Source organism: Corvus hawaiiensis, chromosome 14 (assembly GCF_020740725.1).
Source record: "Corvus hawaiiensis isolate bCorHaw1 chromosome 14, bCorHaw1.pri.cur, whole genome shotgun sequence".
Taxonomy (NCBI): Eukaryota; Metazoa; Chordata; class Aves; order Passeriformes; family Corvidae; genus Corvus; species Corvus hawaiiensis.
Genome location: NC_063226.1, coordinates 367,269 through 386,445, shown reverse-complemented (window position 1 = coordinate 386,445; position 19,177 = coordinate 367,269). Strand labels below are relative to the sequence as shown.

General features: G+C 44.2%; 1 long non-coding RNA gene across 1 annotated transcript in view; it reads right to left on the bottom strand.

The window, feature by feature from the left end:
- Positions 1–19,177, bottom strand: part of LOC125333285 — a 71,990-nt gene that overhangs the window by 51,507 nt on the left and 1,306 nt on the right. The window lies entirely within an intron of this gene.

Here is a 19,177-nt window from a genome sequence, read left to right as displayed (position 1 = left end):
GTTAACTCCACCAGCATTTCCTAACATCCTCAAGTTCTGCCTGTGGCAAGCCATGTGACATTATTTCCCAGGAGGGGATTTTAACAGTTACCATTTTATAAGCGCTAAAAAGGAGATGTTAATAAAATGCATAATTGAAATTTACCCCTCTTCTCTTACTAAGAGGCTATAAAATTTTTGCACTGTCTGTCCTAAATATTTTTTGTACTCTACAGTCATAACTGTTTCCCCACACAAATTTGAAACTGACACATAAATCAGTGTATTTGTTTGCAGCTATTTCTGAAGGCAGTAAATTAATCTAGGTTATGGCATCTGACTACAAAGTATCCTACAGATTACTTTTATGAATTTGCCAAATACTTTCCAAAATGCTGCATGGAATAAGTACAAGATAAGAACTTACTCTGAAAAACACTAAAAAATAATAATAATTGTCTATTTTTTCCAGCTCACCAATTCTTTGTGCTTTTTTCCAATGCATATTTCCAATTTTCCAGTATTCATCTGAAAATCCACTTTTCCCCCTTGTTTAAAATTAAACCCTCAGCTATTGACACAGAAGAGACTCTCTCACACTCTCAGCAGACAGTAATAATAAGTTGTTGAAAGAAGGAGCCTTGCAGAAGCTGGTGTGAACTCAGGCTCCCGGCACTCGGAGCAGGAACACGAGCAGGAATACTTCAGCCAGCCACCAGCAGCTCCTTGGTCTGTTTTTTTTCCACATTACCCATGGTATGTTCTACAAGCTAAAAAACAGAACAAACTAAATCACTTACTCCCTTCCCCCCGCCCCCTTAATTTCAAATTTGTACTCGTCTTTGATGCTGATACAAATGTCAACAAACTGAGTAAATTTTGTAGGTAGCTTGGGTTCAATAGTAAAACATCCCCCTGATTCAGCAAGCCTCTATTTGTCTCCACACAGAGCCACAGCTCCAAAGACTTCACATCCCCCAAGGAGTGAGCCAGAGACCTGGGGACATCTTCTGGGGCAAATGACTTTATATTAATATGAATCACACCTATCCTCTGTATAATCATGCCCTGTCAAAACCTCTTTCCAGGTACTGGTAGGTGACCACAGAGTCATTTTAAACACTTACCTGCATCAGCAGGCCAGTAGAAGATACTGAAGAAGCCCAGCAGAGATACCAGGTCTGCAGCAAGGCCCAGAGCAGATGTAGCACTGCCTTTCAGAGTCAGATCTGACTTCAGGAAGCATCCTGGACCTTTAACTCAAGCCCATGACCCACACACAGATATTCTAATAAAGTTACAGTTTAAGTCTTTGTCCCTAAGTACCCATTCCTGGGATAAAGGCTTTGCCCTGTACATGCAGTTACACATATACACCCCCACTTAAAGATCACCAAGTAGGGGCAGGAAATCTATGAAACCTTCAGTGCAGGAAGGTCACCTGCCTGCTCAGGCATGTGCTGCTGGCACCCAGCTCTCTAGCTGCCAAGGTGCTGCCAAGCTCTGTGAAAAGACAACACACACTGGTATTTTATGCCTACAGAGTTCTTGGTAGATGCAGAACTTCAGCAACTTCTGGAAATTTCTCAATTTTTGTCTGCTGGGTGGGAGGGGAAGAGGGATGGTTGTCATTACCAAGTTAGAGGAGTCTTTTGATAGACCAGTCCTTCACTGTGGAGTTCACTAATGCATAAAAACTATCCCAGGATCTGTTCCTGTGCTGTAACTTGGAAAAGGGGAAGACTCTGATGGACAGAGCAAAACAAATATAACCCACACTCCACAACAGAACAGCACAAAACAGCCTCTGCTGATCCAGTGTACTCCTCCAAATGCCAACAGGGGCTCTGCCATCCTCTTGGATGGGATTAGGTCTCCGCTCTAGATAACTAGCTCAAGGGGAAGCCACTGAACATGCATTACAACTAGAACTATAATGCAGAAATAGAAAGCTATGGGCCAAATTTGGTCACCTTTAGTCAACCCTCTTTCCTCCACCTCAGGCAAGCACAATCCAGTCCACTAAACCAGCCTGTTTGCTGCCCAGCAGATTCTTGGTCCTTGGCGCTGGATACCCGGGATTTACAAGCCATGTTTAGACACAAACAGAGATCAGTCTCCAGGCAGGATCACACTAGGGCACATCCAGCGAGGCAGTCCGGCACTGATGACACCGATTAAGAAGGTACACTCGGAGGGGTGAACCAGCAGGAGATTAAACCAGTTCTGGCACAGCACTGGCATCAATGCCAAGGGCGGCAGGAAGAGTAAACCCCAGCGAGCATCCCCAGCATGAGAAAGGTTAGCGGCTCTGGGCACTTGCAGTGCCCCAGATGTCAGAGCAGATCAGTGCCGGGGGTAGCAGGGGTGCTGCAATCCCGGGCTAGGGCTGGATAACAATGCAGGGCACAGACAGAGCAAGGGCTGGTCATTAAAGCTTGAATAGGCAGAAAGGAAAAGGAATCTCCTAATCATTTCCTTTAGCCATCTCAGCTCCTCTCCCATCCTTTCCCCCTTCCTGGCCTTTTGAAGATGCTTGCTAATAAGTGTTAACGAGTTGCCTGACAAAGAAGGAGGGGGAGGGGGAAGACGCTACCAAGGAAGAAAAGGGACCAGACAGAGGTCTGTGCATGCCATGGCAGATTCTAGATGCAAAGGATTCCCGGGACAGGACCCCCACTCCTGGAAGGTTCATTTCACGCTCTGACCTCTCTGACTGAGCTTTTAATTTTTTTTTATTTATTCATTATTTTTCTTCTGCACGCCGCATGTCTCCTTCCCTTTCTTCCAGTCCATCTGAGACAAGCCTGCAGCTTGCACTCACCAGCTCACCACTGTGTCAGTGCTGCCACCTTCTTCGATTCCACCACTTGTTTTCTTTCTCTCTCCATTTCAGCCCTCTCCGATGTGAGCCACAACACAGCTGCACACACTGAAGCACCCTGGGCTGCCCTAGTTACCCTGTTCTTCCTGCCACAAGAACATGACTGTCCCAGAGCCCTAGCAAAAGTCTCTCAGCACTCTGCATCTTCCAACCACCTCTACAGCAGCTGCTCCTTCCACCTTGGAAGGTTCACCATCTCTGTCAGATTTAACCCTTACAGCCTTAAATGCAGGTACTCCCATTCTTCACAGCACTCAGCCTTTGTATGGAGGGGCTCTACCCCCCACCAGAGCTTCCCTGTGGACACAGGGTGCCGCTAGCCCTCCACCCCTCCAGGAACCATCTGTTCCTAGAGCAATCCACATCACTTTTGCACTAGACCAGCAACTACAGAAGACCATAAGAGAATGGAGAATCAGGACAAGCATCTTTTCCCATGGGAGAGTTTATCTCAGACAGCTTCTGGCGTGGCTCTATTCCCATGGTCCATCACCCAAGGTGGCCAATCTGCCCTCTCAGCTGGGAATTGCAGCCTCAAAAGGAGGTGCCACAGAGCTTGAGAACCACCACCGTTTTGCTCTCACCTTAGAGAGGGGAGATCTTCATTGCAAAAGCAGCACCTCTTTTGGAAGCACTAGCAGGACTCTGAAGAAAAGTGTGAAACAGTGTTTCTGTCACCTAAATCTGTAACAACAGACTGAGACGCAACTCCTTACAAGCAAAGCTCCCTCTCAACAGCCCCCTCTGCTGAGAAAACCTTTCATACGGACCCCACCCGAAAACAATCAGCTCATTTCTTCCATCTGGCCCATCCCAAATCTCCTACAAATCACTACCTGCTGCACAAGCCTTGCTCTAGTTGCTGCCAAGGGGCTGATTAACTCCTTCCCTGCCACCGGAGGTTTGTCTGGCTTGGGGCAGCTTCTCATCTGCACTTTTTCTCCCCAGTGCCTCTAAGATTGAAAAGGTCTCTCCCTGCCACAAATACATACGGGGCCCGGTCTACACACGGAGGTTGTCTGGCTGTTCACCTCATTTGGAAAATCACTGACCTCACTTATATTCCGAAATTCAAATCCGAGCTTCCAAACATATGAAGTGGATCAACTTGAAATCTCAGCCCTGAGGAATCTCCCTCACCGACAGCTGTCCTTACTGACTATTGACCTCTCCCCATTTCTTGTGCCAGAAAAGAGAAGGCAAAGCCAGACTCCCCCGTGCTATACCAGCATCAAGAGGTATTTGTGCCAGCTGAATCCAGCTTCAGTGGTGTTACAGACTAAATGAATTTAATCCATGACTTTGTTTCCCACAAAGTACTACTGAGACCCTTAACATATGGATATATCTTAAGGAAGTGATTTTCTGAGAACAATAGGGAACTTGAAGAGACTGACAATGCCTCTTTAGTGGTTTGGCTAGTACAAGAAGGTTATCAGCTTGTCCCAGGAACAAAAAAAAAAATCCAAAAACTGAACTAGAGACACAATTTTTGAATTGCCAGAAAACAATTGATACATTATCTAATCAGATCATTGTGGTTTTACTCATTCATCCTCAATTCATCAAGAAAAGCAGTTCATTATCTAAAGAACCATGCATAAAATTTATATATCAACTACTCTGTTTTATTGCCAAGCCTACTGTATTATACTTCAGTTTCATGTGCATTACAATAAAAACCATGTGTGAATTCTCATCTTCTAAAATAGTTGTGCATCCGTGTGGTTTGAGTTAATGCTTTTGGAAACAGTCTCCACACGATGCTATCTGCAAATAGAATCTGACTATGATAAAACTTTTAAGATGTGCTGTAATAACATATTGTGATAAAAAGAAATCCATTCTCAGAAAATGAACTTTAGCCACGTGCACAAAAAATATTTTAAAAATATAAAACTCCTAAGAAGGTGAACATCAATTCACTGCAGTACAAACTTCACCTCCACCGAGGAGAAAACATACTTCAGATACTACAGCATGGGGGGGAAAAAATAGCAATCCCAGCCAGGCTGAAAGGCTAGAGTGAGTACATCAATAATTAATCCTCATATCTTACCCAAGAAGGAAAAAAAAATTTCAGCCCAGGTACAGGTTAACATTAATATACAGTTGCTTGTGAGTACTATATAAACGGAAACTGGAAACATACTGTTGGCAAATGGTAGACTTAATCTCTGTGTTCTTCATATATAATGAAGGCAGCAGTTGCAGGAGGATTATGAAACAAATATTTGTTCTCGTTTTACTGAGTCTATTTATCAGCAGTAAATATCAGCAGCAGAGATAAGAATAATATCCACTTTGTATTTTTCAGGACACCATCAGAGAACAAGACCTCCTGCAAATAATGAAAAGAAGATGAGGGTAAATGAAGCTCTAAGTATTTGTGCAACATAACATTCACATTACTTACGTGCTGAGAAAGAGTACTTATGTCAAATGCTGGGTGGGATTTAACCATTTGTAGTTCCATATTTTTTACACCAGCTCTGTGCACTTCAAGGATGTGTTAATGCAAGAAGTGACACGTTTATAATGCTCGACCTCTGTTATATAAATAGCAGTGATACACCATCTTCATTTGCTTCATGCTAACAGGTGCTACTGTCTCCAGTCTTCACCAAAGGTCAAGCACAGCTTTCTCAGAAACCCGGAGCTCTATTCTGCTAACAGACTTAAATGCAAGTGTTTCTTTTCCTGCTAAGGTGGAGTTCTGTTTAACAATCATGTCACGATATGGGCTATTGTTAGAACAAATTACCCAGACCATTAATTACACAGCTATCTTTCCATCAACTAATAAAAATACCCCCAATTACATACATATAATAAGTAACCTGTTGTTGCAGCACAGTCAAAATGAATGGTGATGTAAAAAACAGCAGTGTAACACTCCTGGACACCCTGAAATTAAACCAGGATGCTTTTGGCCCGTTAGTCTAAAGAAGACAGTGTTCTTCTTGGGTGACTGATTTTTAGTGACAATTACTAAGTACTTGTCATATTCTGAAGTTGCTCACCCTGCCCTCCAGGGACAAGAGGCCCGCTTGAATTAGTATTTGTGTCCAAGCCGTGGGAGCCTGACCGTTGCCCTCCTGCCCCAGGGTACAGAACCAGTACCGAATCATCACCCTGATGAGCTTATTTGGCTATAGCACCTGAACACTGCAGTCATGGACATCCTTGAGCCAGACCTCTCCTCCTCAGTGTTCTTTGTACGTAAAACAGAAAATCCTGTAATTAAGAACCAGAACCTGGAGCTTCTCATTCCCAGGAGAGACACCTGGGCTTTTGGGTCCACACTGGATCACACCCTGAGGCTCCAGCAGCATTTAGAGGTATTACATTAATGAACTTCTTAGCAAACCATCCATTGCACAGTGACAGAAACTGCAGTTCCCAGTGACATCGTGTCAAAGCTTCAGTATGCTTCAAGTGACTCAAAATGACACTCGGCTACACAAAACATCTTCAGAACATTTCATTTTCCCAAAGGAAATAGCTAGGACCGTGCAATATTTTTTGGGGGGACTTTTTTCTTTGTTTCCAACTCTTAGACTTCATTATTCCACCCAAACAACTGCTAAAAGGAACCAAATGTTTTATATGGAAAGAGGCACAGAAAGTGGATTACAACCACTGGAAGAATGGGTACCTCATGAAAAATGAGTGTAAGGTTCCCCCTGTGACAAGATATGAGAACTCCAGCAAAGCCTGGAAACCCTTCTGTCATGTCTGCTTACTTCCGCTGCGTATTGTGCCCACCAAAACGTGTTCCTCTTTCGCACAAATGGGAAATCTCTTAAGTGAATCTAGGGCAGTATCTAATGACACAGCCAAGCAAGCCCAGCACTCCACCTTCCACAGGGCGTTCAGAGCAGCAGACGAACATACCCGTGGCATGTCTGCAGGAAGAGGCACAGACAGACACGCTCTCTCCTGCCTTCAGACAAGATAAGTAGCTGAGACTCACCACCATGCTACTACATTAACTCTTCCAGACAAAGGCTGTTCCGGGTTTAACCATCTCAGAACAGGCAGCGGGAAATGGGGCTGCCTGCATATGCCCTGAGGGATACAGCCAGTGTCTGACAAAGACTGCAGCCCATATCAGATCTTTATTCATGGAACTGGAGATTCCAAAGTGGCAAGGGAGAAGCAATACCTTGGCTGGATGTTTTCCATCTGGGCTCCCACTACAAAGGCACATGATGCAAACAAGCTACAGCATATGAGGGCTCTGATGTTTTTTCCCCTTCCAATCTCTCTGGTTGAATCCTGCTCTTATGGTTTGTTGTTCACAATTATGATACAAATGATTTGTGGGTGTATAACTCAACCAATCCACTGCACTACACTTGTATGAGAGGATTCACTGCTCACAGAGCATTATTATGCAGTGAGTTTGGAGACCTGCTTCATACCTGAGCAGTACAAATCAGCTCCATCAAATACCTGGTTTTGTCTAGGTTAATAAGTCTATTCAGCAAAGCAGGGGCCATCAGGAAGATTTAAGCATACACATAAAACTAAGCATACATCTAAGAGCTTTACTGAATACATGTCCCTTGCAGCCTTGTGATAATCATGTATCTTTGCAGAAACAAAATGTTAATGAGTATTCGTCAGAATCCTTTCTGCTTCACATTAAAAATACTCTTTGTGCAAGTGTTCCCAGGAGAACAAGGAAGAGAGGATGGAGATTTCACAGCTCTCTGAAGGCTTTTATACAGCATTCATCCTATTTCGTCCAACTCAACAGCAGCTTCTGCTGCAACCACAAGTATATGTCACCATCACTACTACCCCCTAAAAAGGCAGATATGGATTCACACTAAAAATGACTGTGATGAAGACAAATTTGGCTGAGTATCATCATGTAAATAGAGACAAAATAGACTGAGTGGGGGTTGTAAAAGAAAAACAGTGGGTGACCAAGAGTACAGGCAGAGAATAAGAGCAGAAAGCCAAATGCATTTAAATAAGCCCAATGACAGTCTCAGACAGAGATCACTTTAGAGCTGGCTGAAAGAGGCTTGGAGTGGGAACACAAAATGACTTTTGATGTTTTGCTGACTGCAGTGTCCCAGAGCTGGTGCATCTTCTGGGTGAAGACATATAACTGCATCAAAGTAATTTCTGTTTTCCATCCTAAAAAGAAACAATCTACCTGCCCCAAGTTTTGACTAACCACCTGGTTTGAAAGCCGTGAGGCTCCAGAGCAGGCAGCCAGAGCAGCTGTTTTTACTCAGGGAGCAGAAATGACATTATGACTGCAGTTAAAGACACTGAGGCCAAAAAAGTCTGTGTCTGGACTTCAGGTTCATGCTCACACTTCAACAGGCTTCAACACAAACCTAAGGACATATGGTGTCCTTGACTCCAGCAAGTCAAGTTTTACTTGACAGTCAATAGTGCGACACCATCCTCCCAGCACTCAGCTACATCCTGGGGCTTTTCAGCTCTTCTCCGACATTTGGGTCTCATAAACAAACAGCAACTTTTGTTAGCACTGGCTGCGGAGGGTCCCTGGGGAATGCCTTCCACCACCCTTCCCACAGTAAGCACCCTGCATTTTCCAGCCCCCACAGCCAACAGGCCTTGAGTTTTAGGCTTTGGGCCTGAAATAATGTCCACAGCTTCCCATTAATTCCTCTATAATAGTCACTTGGAGAAATGCACCACCAGAGCAAACACTTTCCCAAATATTCCAAAGGCTTTTCATCATCTCCTGACAGGCATTAAGAATAGGGGAAATTTGTGCCCTCAGAAAGAGTGGCCACTTTGCTGTGATCATGCTGTGCAGGCAGCATCTCTCCACATTGTCTTTCATGCAGTCCCAGTGGTGAAGCAGTGCACAGATTCCCATTACTAGCAGCTCTCCAAAGTATAAGAGACAAATTGCAGCCTGGTAGTAATTATTAATGAGAAGAATATTTTGTACTTTCAGATTTTTACATGACTAACAGGTTTTGAATAACCTCTCAGCCAAAGGCATAGACACAGGTACTAATGCAGCACCAAAAAGCTCTTGTTCGAACCAGGCACAGCTCAGACTCTAAAGGCTGCCACCAGGGCACTGAGCAAAGCCACCAACCCCTGCTGCACAGATCTGCTTTTCAAACCCGAGGAGCCCTGGCAGTTCGAGCACAGCCACCACTGGAGGGATTTAGCAGTGCTCTTGTTTGCTGCGTTCCATCACTCGCAGAAGCCAGGGCTCGGACTTCCCAAGCCTGTCTCCTAACTGCGGGAGCGCAGTGCCCTCCTGAGCCCTCCCCACCCCTCTCTCAATGCCCTAAACTGACTGACGGAATTAGATTTGTGGAGTGAACTCAGTTGCTTTTGATCTCTATTCAAGGTGCCATCAAGGGATCTTAATAGGTAGTATCTTAGCAAACGCTTTAAGGCCTGAAACCGTCATTAAAGAAACTCCTGATTCTCACAGTTGTCTGAAAGAATAGACGAGCAAGCTGGCTTCAAATGCCAGTTGACAGATGGGAAGACATATGGACTATAGGATTGCTGATCTAAAGAGTCAGAGCCATGGTCAGGCTGAGGAAACATACATCTTTATTTTGATGTTGACCTCAAAGGGAAGAGGTCTCAGCCAACAGAAAGGGGAAAGGGCAGAAAATATCACAAGTCTGAGGCCAGGATTGCTTTGAACTTGAAGACAAATAACACTAAATGGTACCAAGTTGACAAAAAGGCTTCTTGACACTCCGTGTCTACAAATTTAGCAGTCTGACCCAAATAGCTGCTTGATGCATTTTCAGTAACGAGCCGAGTAAGGATCAGTAATGCTGATGCAATCTCTTGTAGCACCCAAGAAGTTTGTCATTTCTTCCAGCTCCAGATATTCACAGAGCTCCGGCATGGAGCAGGACAGAGGCACAAGGGGGCACTTTGGGTTAAAGCCCTCATTATCCTTCTGCCACTCTTTGGGGCTACAGAGCAGCAGATCCCTGCAGAACACCTCTCATCCAGTCCTGTATTTATTTCGCTACTGGCTCTCTATGGAAAAACGTACAACCCCATCCCAAGTCGTTAACATTGCACATAGCATTTTCTATAAAATTCCCCCTGGGACACTTAACTGTATTCCTTTCCGGCACTGAAAAAAATGCTCAGGATAAAGTTTAGACACTTGGAGCCTTCTGCTGAATTTAAATGGCTGTGCAAGGAATCCATGAAACAAATGAAGGGACAGATATCCTATTTTCTTCCCAGAAAAAAAAAGCAGGGCCTTTTAGTTCACTGTCTTTCTTCATGTCATCTTTTTATCACAAGTGTGCACTGATGACACTACTTTAATGCAGTCTGTTCCAAGAGATTAAATTGAATGTCTGTGTAGAGTTTCAGGGCTCAGCAGCATAGCATGGCAGCTTCGTTTCACATCTCCGGGACACTGGGCAGGCATAAAAATAATTGCAGACTCAGAAACGATCAAGGAATGTATGCCGGCTGCAACAGATGCTGTATTAAAAGGAAAGACAAAAGCCAAAGTGCATAATGAATTTTAAAAGATTTCTTTATCAAACATGTCATTTGTTTGAAGGACTGAATTGCTGGCATCAGATGTGGCAGATGAGCTTGTTACCAAAGTGAAACACAAGGACTGCTATGCAATGGCAATTGATGAGTCAATTGAAATCACTGATGTTGCTCAAATGCTCATCTTCATTTAATATGTCAGTGGTCAGAAGTTAACCAAAGACCTTCTGGTTTTGTTGCCACAGAAGCAAAGCAAAGGCTACAAAACACGGTGTGCTAGCACTGAACCTCAGAGGCCCTAATATACTTAATGGGAGCTGACACTCCAACTACACTTGTCTGTGAAAAATAATTTCTGACATAACCCTAACGACTGAACTCAGGCTCATGAGCATCAGCGCCTTGTCCATCAAACCATTCTCTCAGCTGCATTAAAAGCAAGACATTAAAATGGCATTAGATTACCCAGAAACACAGTTGTTTGTCTAAGGCTGACACCAATTCTTTTGGTTGATTATTTCAGCACTCTCTTTATGGGGATGATTTTGAAGGAAACAGTTTGCTAAGTACTCGGGTACTTTGCTGGTTGATAAAAATACAACTAATGCTTGTAAAATAGAGAAAACTATTTAAAAATTCTTTTCTCCTTCAAAACAACAACAAAAAAACCCCACATAACAAAGCAAAAAAACCCCAAAACAAACAAACAAACAAATCCCAAAACAAAACAACAACAAAAAAACCCCACAACCCCCTCCCCCAACAAAAAAACATTCAAACAACACAAGACCCCAAACATATTTCCTCCATCCTTCCTAGCCATTTCCTGGTTATCTGGACTAATTTCTTGGTCTTGATACAACAAGCCTAAATAATCTTGGAAAATATTTACGAGTTGAATTCTTCTACTTTAGAAATGCAGAACAACAAAGCAGAAAGTGTGACTTCATACAAAACTGGTTTGCACCATCTGGATTTTTCACTAGAGAAAAGAGCAAACTGACTGAGAGAGCGTAAAATTTCTCTCCAGGTCTTTGGGACATGTTTTGAAGATTTTAGTGCAGTCAGGCAAGTCTCCTCTGAGCTTGGTAAACAAGCCCTGGCTAAACTTGCTGAGCACATGGAGGCAGATTTAACTTGTCGGGAAGAGCTTTCAGCATGGTTTGCTCTACAGGCTGCACTGTGACTGCTTTTTTCTGCCTCAATATTCTACCTCCTCTGCTGGCAGAGTCAAATGGGAAAGAGAGGTTAGCAGCCTGGGGGGCTGGGGCTGGCACCCACAGGGCTGACCTGACAGCAGAAGTTGCTCTGTGTCTAAACAGAGAGCAGTCCCTGTGCCTCTGCCCAGGACCAGCATGCAGTCTCAATCCAGCTGCAGCACCATGCCTGGTAAGAGCCCTGGGATTTGTTAAAAATGAGGCTTTTCTAATATGCTAAAGATGACAGACCTCAAGTTGTCATATATTAAAATGGTGCATAAATTCCTTCCTCTGAGTAACCAATAATGGGACAAAAATCCTTGCCAACTCCAGTCTGTCCCTCCTGCCAAGGATTGTTTGAGCTCAGCTCATCCCGAGTGCCCCCATTGGGATCCAGATATAGATTAACACAGTTTTGAAATGCACAAGGGCCACAATCATGCAAGGCTTGATCCAACCCAGACTGGAGTCCATGTAAAGGTCTGCATTGACGTAAGCGGATGGAGCACAGCTCCTGCTGCTGACAAACCAACCCAGTCCCTCTGCCAGGGAAGGACTCACTTGTGGCCTGCAAGAATGGAGGGCAGTGGGAGCCCTGGGGGAGCAGAAGGATAACAACAGCTCCCCGAGGATCCCTCTGGTCCCGAGCCTGGTGGGGATGAAGCTGCCTGCAGGAAGGCAACCCATTCTTTCCTCCTTGTAGCTCAGGCCCTGCTCACCAACAGGCTCCGTCGCCATCCCCATCCCAAAGCCCCGGCATGGGAACGGCGCCGCTGGTGCGCACGCACTGCCCCCGCCAACAGCCCCGCACGGCTGCACCGTGGGAGCCAAGATTGTGTAGCGTGGAGGGTACCTCACCCCAAGCACCACACGCTGCTTCCCGCAGGGCAAATCCTGCGCACGTCTCCAGAGACACACACTTTTGTGGGGGCTCTGCCTGAACAGCCTGCAAATGCAAAAGGCTCAGCTGGAAGTATTCACACACAGGGACAAGGAGCAGCTCCTCACTGCTGCACCAGCCTGGCCGCCTTTCACTCCACTATTCCTCCTTCGCCAACCCACATCTCTTTTGTTCCTCCTTTCCTCATTCCCACGTTTTTGTGCTGCCCTCCCAGACATCCCCTGTGCTACCCAACAGCCTGCCCTTCTACACTCTTCTCCAAGTTTACTTCTCAGCCATCATTTCTTTGGGATTTGCTGCAGTCAGAGGAGCAGGAATTGAAATGGGGAAATACCAGCCTTGGGGCCCTCTCCCCTTTACAGTCTCTGGTACTGGTATAGAGCTCACAGGAGACAGTACCAAGCCAAGGGGGGCAGCATTCATGCATGCAGTAGCCCCCAGCTTGGGGCCTTCTACTCTATAACAGCAATAAAAAACTGCCCATTCAAGTCCTTTGTCTTAAAGATTTCCATCCTGGCTACAGCAAGTACAGATTTATTGGTGGGAGCAACTGCAGGAGGAATAGTAAACAGCGTGCGCGTGCGTGTGGATGTGCCAGCACACCACGGCCATGCCTCTACCAGAAACTCACCACAGCCAACATTAAGTATGGGATTAATATAAAATGAGTTTTCTGGCACATTAAAAAAAATAAAAAATATCTCATTTGGCACCTGATTTCATGACATCCACAGCCCAGTCAGAGCTTGGTGGGGAGGCAGGGATGGAGGAGAACCGAAGCCAAGAGACGGCTGCCTACGCTGGATCTGAGGAATCAGACACCTTCATTATTATGAACAGTGATGCACAGCGTGGCCTCTACTTGCTCACAGGCCTGCACTCGTGCAAGCTAAACTGCACAACCTGTGTCCACCACTGCCTGCCTCCATCCTATTGAAAGGTGCAGCCTCACCTCTGCAGTCAGAGCTCTGCCAAGGGGCAAAACCCAGCCTTCCCACCCCAAACTTCCTGCTGCAGCCTTCTACCCCTTCCACAGAGGCACACACAACTTCCACGCTTGTTGACACTTCAAAATAATACGTTGCTAGTGATAAAATCAGCAGCCGCCTCTTTTGCTGACTTCTGTAGGAATTTTGCCAGAGAAAGGATGGCAGGGCATGACTCCAAGCTCACGGAGTGACATCTTATATTTTCTAAACCATCCTCAGATTTTTCATAACATCCAGCAAGCAAGTTGCTGACAGATCAGGATGGCTGCCTGTTTGTCGGGCAAGAATACTTTGAGATTCAGTAGAATACCAAATTTGGTAGAATGTCTTCCACTTTGGTAGAAGATATTACAAACAACTGTGCATTTTAACACGTTTTCACATTACACATCATTCATCCTGGGGAGGGGGTGGTGATGGCTCTGTGCAGCCAGCCAGCAACGCTTCCAAGAATGAAAATGTTCATCGGAAGATAATGAAAACCAGATATTTAGTAACATTTTCATTTTGCATGTTTAAATATTTATAACTATGTTCATAAAACCACATGTTTGCTCTCCTAATGCTCTAGTGATTTTGTTTATGAAATGCAGTATTTCTCCAATGCCCCTTCCTTGCGTCAGCCTCTCCACAAAGCGTGATTTAGTCCCGTTCTGTACTGACAGCTTTTTTGTAAAAGATGGGCCAAGATTAAGAACAGAAAACTAACAAAAAGAAGAAAACATATTTTCAGGGCATTAATGTTTCACTAATACATATATGATTTTATACTTTGTAGGGGGCATTTATGCCAGTTTAATTCTCAATTTATTGTCAATCTGGAGGGAACTACTTCTTAATCTACAGCAAAATTACAAAATCTTGAAATATAAGTGCGATAAAACTAAGGTGCTGATATAAACTATTGTTCTATAATTTTTTTTCCCTGGCTTGGATGAAAATTAAATAACAACAAAGAACTTTGCTTTAATACTACAGTTGGCTCAAGTTTGTGTTACAGATTTCTGGAGTTTTCAGTTATAAATTTTTATAAAGCTGATCAAGTGGACATAGTCTGAAACCGGGAGTATTAGAAGAGCCCACTGTACTCTTCTTCTCTGTCCTCTGACTGCAGACATCATGATGTAGCTTACAAGGTCCATTCTGGTTTCACGTCAAACATACAGAGACTACGGCTGTGAGACGAGGCGGCAGAGCTCAGCCCCACAGCACGGCCCAGTGCAGGACCCAGTGAGTTCTTTATCAAATCATAAATCTTAAAATGCTCCATGTAATCTCATAGTTTAAAAAAGGAGCTAATGTTTAAAATTTTTACTAAATTTTCTTCTCCTTTTTTAAAAAAATATTTCCAACTGGAGATTTTTTAAAGGGTTGGGGAACTCCTCTGAAATCAAGTTCTCAGCAACACACAGTGAGCACCAAGGGAAAGGGGTTTTTTTTTAATCTCAGCCCAGCATCCTCCTGAAGGTACAGGGAGTGTCTTCAAGGCATATTTTCAACTCCTTTGGTCCTTTGCCTGCGTTCTTCTGCATCAGCAAAGAACAGAAAGGAAACAGAAAAAAAGTAGCAGATTGCAATGACACATTGGTATCTCATTTTAAAAACAAAATGAGTTCTGTAAAGCCATTAAAGTAAAACACTCCACTTACTGTATTATTTTAAAATACTCCTGTGGGTCAAGATTAAAAATTAAATATGTACTTTACTGCTGCAGTTTTGCCAATTTTTACAATGTTGGCAATAGCCTCATTTTAAAAAAGATAAGCTCTAGGATCATGAAATTACACAAAAACTCAAGCCCACTTTAAAACACTTAAAACATATTTTTTAAAGCAAGTTAAGTGCCCATTTGCAGTTGTCACTGGAAAGAAAAAAAAAAAAAAAAAAAAGGAAAAATAAAAAGGCAGCAAAATAAAATCTGGCCAGTGAGGCTCTTAAAAATAGGAGAAAACGGAAAAAAAATTGTCCTTTTTTTTTTTCTTTTATAATCTTGTAAAATTGAGCAAGTCCATTTCAAGTGGCCCTGAAATATGATTTTTAAATATTTATGATTCACAGTTTCAGAAAGTTCTTGCAGCATCTTCTTTCTAGTGAAAATAAAAATACTGTAGGTAAATGAGTATTCTGGGGGAACATCTGCCTTCCTCACCAGGAGTCCTTGCAAACTCTGCCCTCTGCATGAGTCAGAGAAACTTTAGTCACATCACCTGCTGCATGAAGCTTTTTCTCTTAATTAAAGATAATATTTGAGTCTAAATTAAGATTTTTCCTATACTTAAGACTGAGTTTCACCAATCTCAACATAAGCTTTACTTTTTTTCTTGAGTTTACTAATAATCCCTGAAAAGCTCAAATCCATGGATTTAATAAATGTAAACCAAAAAAAAGTTTATTTTCCATAAGAGCACACTGAAGTAATGGAAACCCTAAATCCAACAGCATTCTACTAACACAGGTAAAAAAAACAAACAGAAAAAAAATTAAAATAAGGACAAAAGCGATCAAAAATAACATCTTCTTTCTCAGAACAAGAACTATGCTACATAAACTACAGAAAGCAGCAAAAATACTTAAAAAAATAACCAACACCAGATTTTGCACTGCAATAATGTCTTACTGAAGCTGGGACAAATTTAAAGAAGGCAGAGATTAGTAAGTAATTTTATGTCAGGAAAAGACTGTATGCTAACCTCTCGAGCCTGTCCGGATGCAACTATATTTTCTGAAGTGGTTGTTCTCTGTGGCACACAAATGCAGCAAGCCCATGGCCAGCAGAAACCAAAATCCTGCCATTTTCTACCCTGCTGTGACCCTGCCAGCTAAAGGCTGCATGTCAGGCTGTGAATAAAGCACATCACCCTTTTCTGCTCCAAAGCCCCACTCTGCTCCCTCTGGAGCACAGGGAGCGGTGACATCCCGCACCTGCCAGGCACAGCCTCCACGCAGGCTGCAGAGAAAAACACTCTTTCCCCCCTTACCAAACCCTACCGAGGTTCCACGTTTTTCCTGCCCACAGACCAGTTTCTGGCAGAACAGAGACAGAGGTGCTGGAAGCCAGGTGAGGCACAGCCCCAGGAAGGCTTCGGGACCTCTGCTCAGCCCCTTGCTCTGCCATGCCCAGTGCCCAAAAACCTGCTCGGAGCCATTTTGTAGCTGTAGAACCACCACAGGCCTAGACTGGGATTATACAATGCTCTGAAAATCAATGAAAACAAGAAAATAGCCCTAGTCTGCGCATATCCTTTATGATCCTTGGCTATTAAGCTCTCCAGCTTCCCCAGCCTCTTCCCAGCCAGCAGGACCACCAGTGACTGGTCCCTCTCTGAGTCTCCCAGCCATCGCAGGTCGGGATACCTTGCCCAGCATGCACAGGAATGAATCCCCAACACGCAGGCTGGATCGCCCTCAAAAGAAACTCCACATATCACCCATTTCAAAGTCGAGCCTTGACAATTTCAAAGCTGCCACTATTGAACAAGTTGCCAAAACAAAATCATTCAGCTAAACACTTTGGTTTTTTCCCAGCTCTTTTTATTAAAGTTTCTTTTCACACAAACATTTGAAATGGAGAAACATTACCAAAGTATCAGCTAAAAGAAAACCTACGCAGCACACAACCTTCTTTATTGAGAATAAAATTAGCATCTTAATATTAAAATATATCTGTGCCTCTTTTGACAACTGCCTCCCCCGGATTCTGCAGGGGGCTTTTCCACGACTAGAACAGAGCAGATGCCTGTAAAGCCATCCTAAACTGTCTCCTATCAGGTCTGCAGGGCAGATCCTTGCTTTGCCATTCTCACTCACCACTGCAAGCTCTTACAAAAGCATTTTTACTCCCTGCAGTTATGTTCAGGTGAACAGGCCCTAGCAAGACAGATTATATTTTTATCCCATACAAATAGCATAGAAAGGTTAACTAAATGTCTTAGTTCAGGGGATGTACAGATTAGTCACTACAATACAAACTATTTCCTTCTGCATGTTCCATTATAAAATTAGATTTCTCAAAGAATACAGGCTTTCTCTGGAGTTTTACCTCTCCAAATCAGGAGTGCATCTCTGCAGAAATATTGTCCTTATAGCTGATCATAGTAACAGCATAAATAACAGGGAGAGTTTAGCAAACAGTCGTGAAAGTTATACTCAGCTGAAAAAGCTGGTGTTAGTACGTAATGCTTTTAATCTGGGAACATTATATTAAAAAAATAAAATGCAAACACACAATACACTACACTACTACACCCTATCCACTGCTTTGGAGCTTTACAGCTAATAGATTTATTATAGAAACTTAATTCCTGGTGCTGTAAGGCCGAGACACTTGAACACAACCTGATCAAAATGCCTTCAGGACTCTGCCTTCACTCAGTGTGCAACCACTGTATGCTAATGGCACACACAAAGCTTGAAAAAAAATTTTTTTTCAGAGGATTACACCAGACACAGCGACAGATACGCAAAAACAATAACACCAAAGGAATCAAAATATTCATGGCTCATAAAGCATGGTAGAGATGGAATGACTCCAGTCCATCCCCTGCCTCTGCTTAGATTCGTTATAGCACAATGAATCAACATTACCCCTTTAAGAAAACTATCCCGAGTTGTGTTTATCTGGGGACAAATCCACCTAATCCCGCTCATACAAGCAAGCACAGCAACTTCAAGAGAGCTGCCAGTCTGGGAGAGGACAGCAGAATATGTCCCCTGTTTGTGAACAGTCCTGTTAGGGACTTCTTCTTCTGGGGTGTGACACAAGTCCCATTTATCATGACACACTAGGAGCTGAGCTAACATGACACCTGCCCTAACAGTACTGTCCTGCCCTGGTCAGCTCTGTAATGCTTTTGTCCAAGCTGCGAGCACAGGTCCCCACTGCCAGGCCCTGGCTTTGAAAATCATGAGCTGTCTCTCCCCAACTTACAAACCAGCCTAAGAAATCCAGGAGAGAGGATCTTTCCCATTCCAGAACTCTCCATATCTCCCTGCAACTGGCAAGGGTGAGGAATAGAGACTTTTTACCTCTTTTTACAGAAAAACCCTTCTTATTTGTCCATTAAAGCCAAGGACTTGGTGCAGGGTGAGACAGCTCTTCTCTGGCCTTCACTCCTAAATCTCAGAGCCAGCAGCAGCTGGCAGAGGTACTGTCAGCAGCCTCTGGTGAGGCAGAGGTACTGACAGCAGCACCCACCAGCACACCATACCATGCTCAGGGCAGGGCATGGCCCTCCTGCCCCACCTCATGGTGCTGAACCCAATGCTTTGCAAGTATTTCAAAGCCAAGCAGGTCCCCAGCCCTTTTCAAACCCATCCCGAATCCATTGCTCCATCCCATACCATACACACAGAGACACAGAGCTGCACCTGCCCAATTCATGCCCCATTTTTGGAGGGCTGCAGAATGACCAAGGGGGACCCGGGACCTCAGTGGGGTGCAGTCAACAGTTTGCTCCGCTCTTCCCCAAACTGGCTGCAAGCTCTGTCTGGATGGGGAGGTCCCAGGGTGGGGGACTGACCCCAGGGACACCAAATGAGCCAGGATGCTGGTTTTAAGTCCTGGCTATAAAAACGGCAGGGGCACTGCTGCCAGTTGAAGGAAACACCTAGGGGGGCAGGTAGGAGGGCAACTTTGCCAGCATGGCCCAAAGGCCCCGGGGACCAGCCAGAGCCACTGTGGGGCCAAAAAGGGCCCCTGCACTGAACCTCCAGTGGGGCCACTACTCCA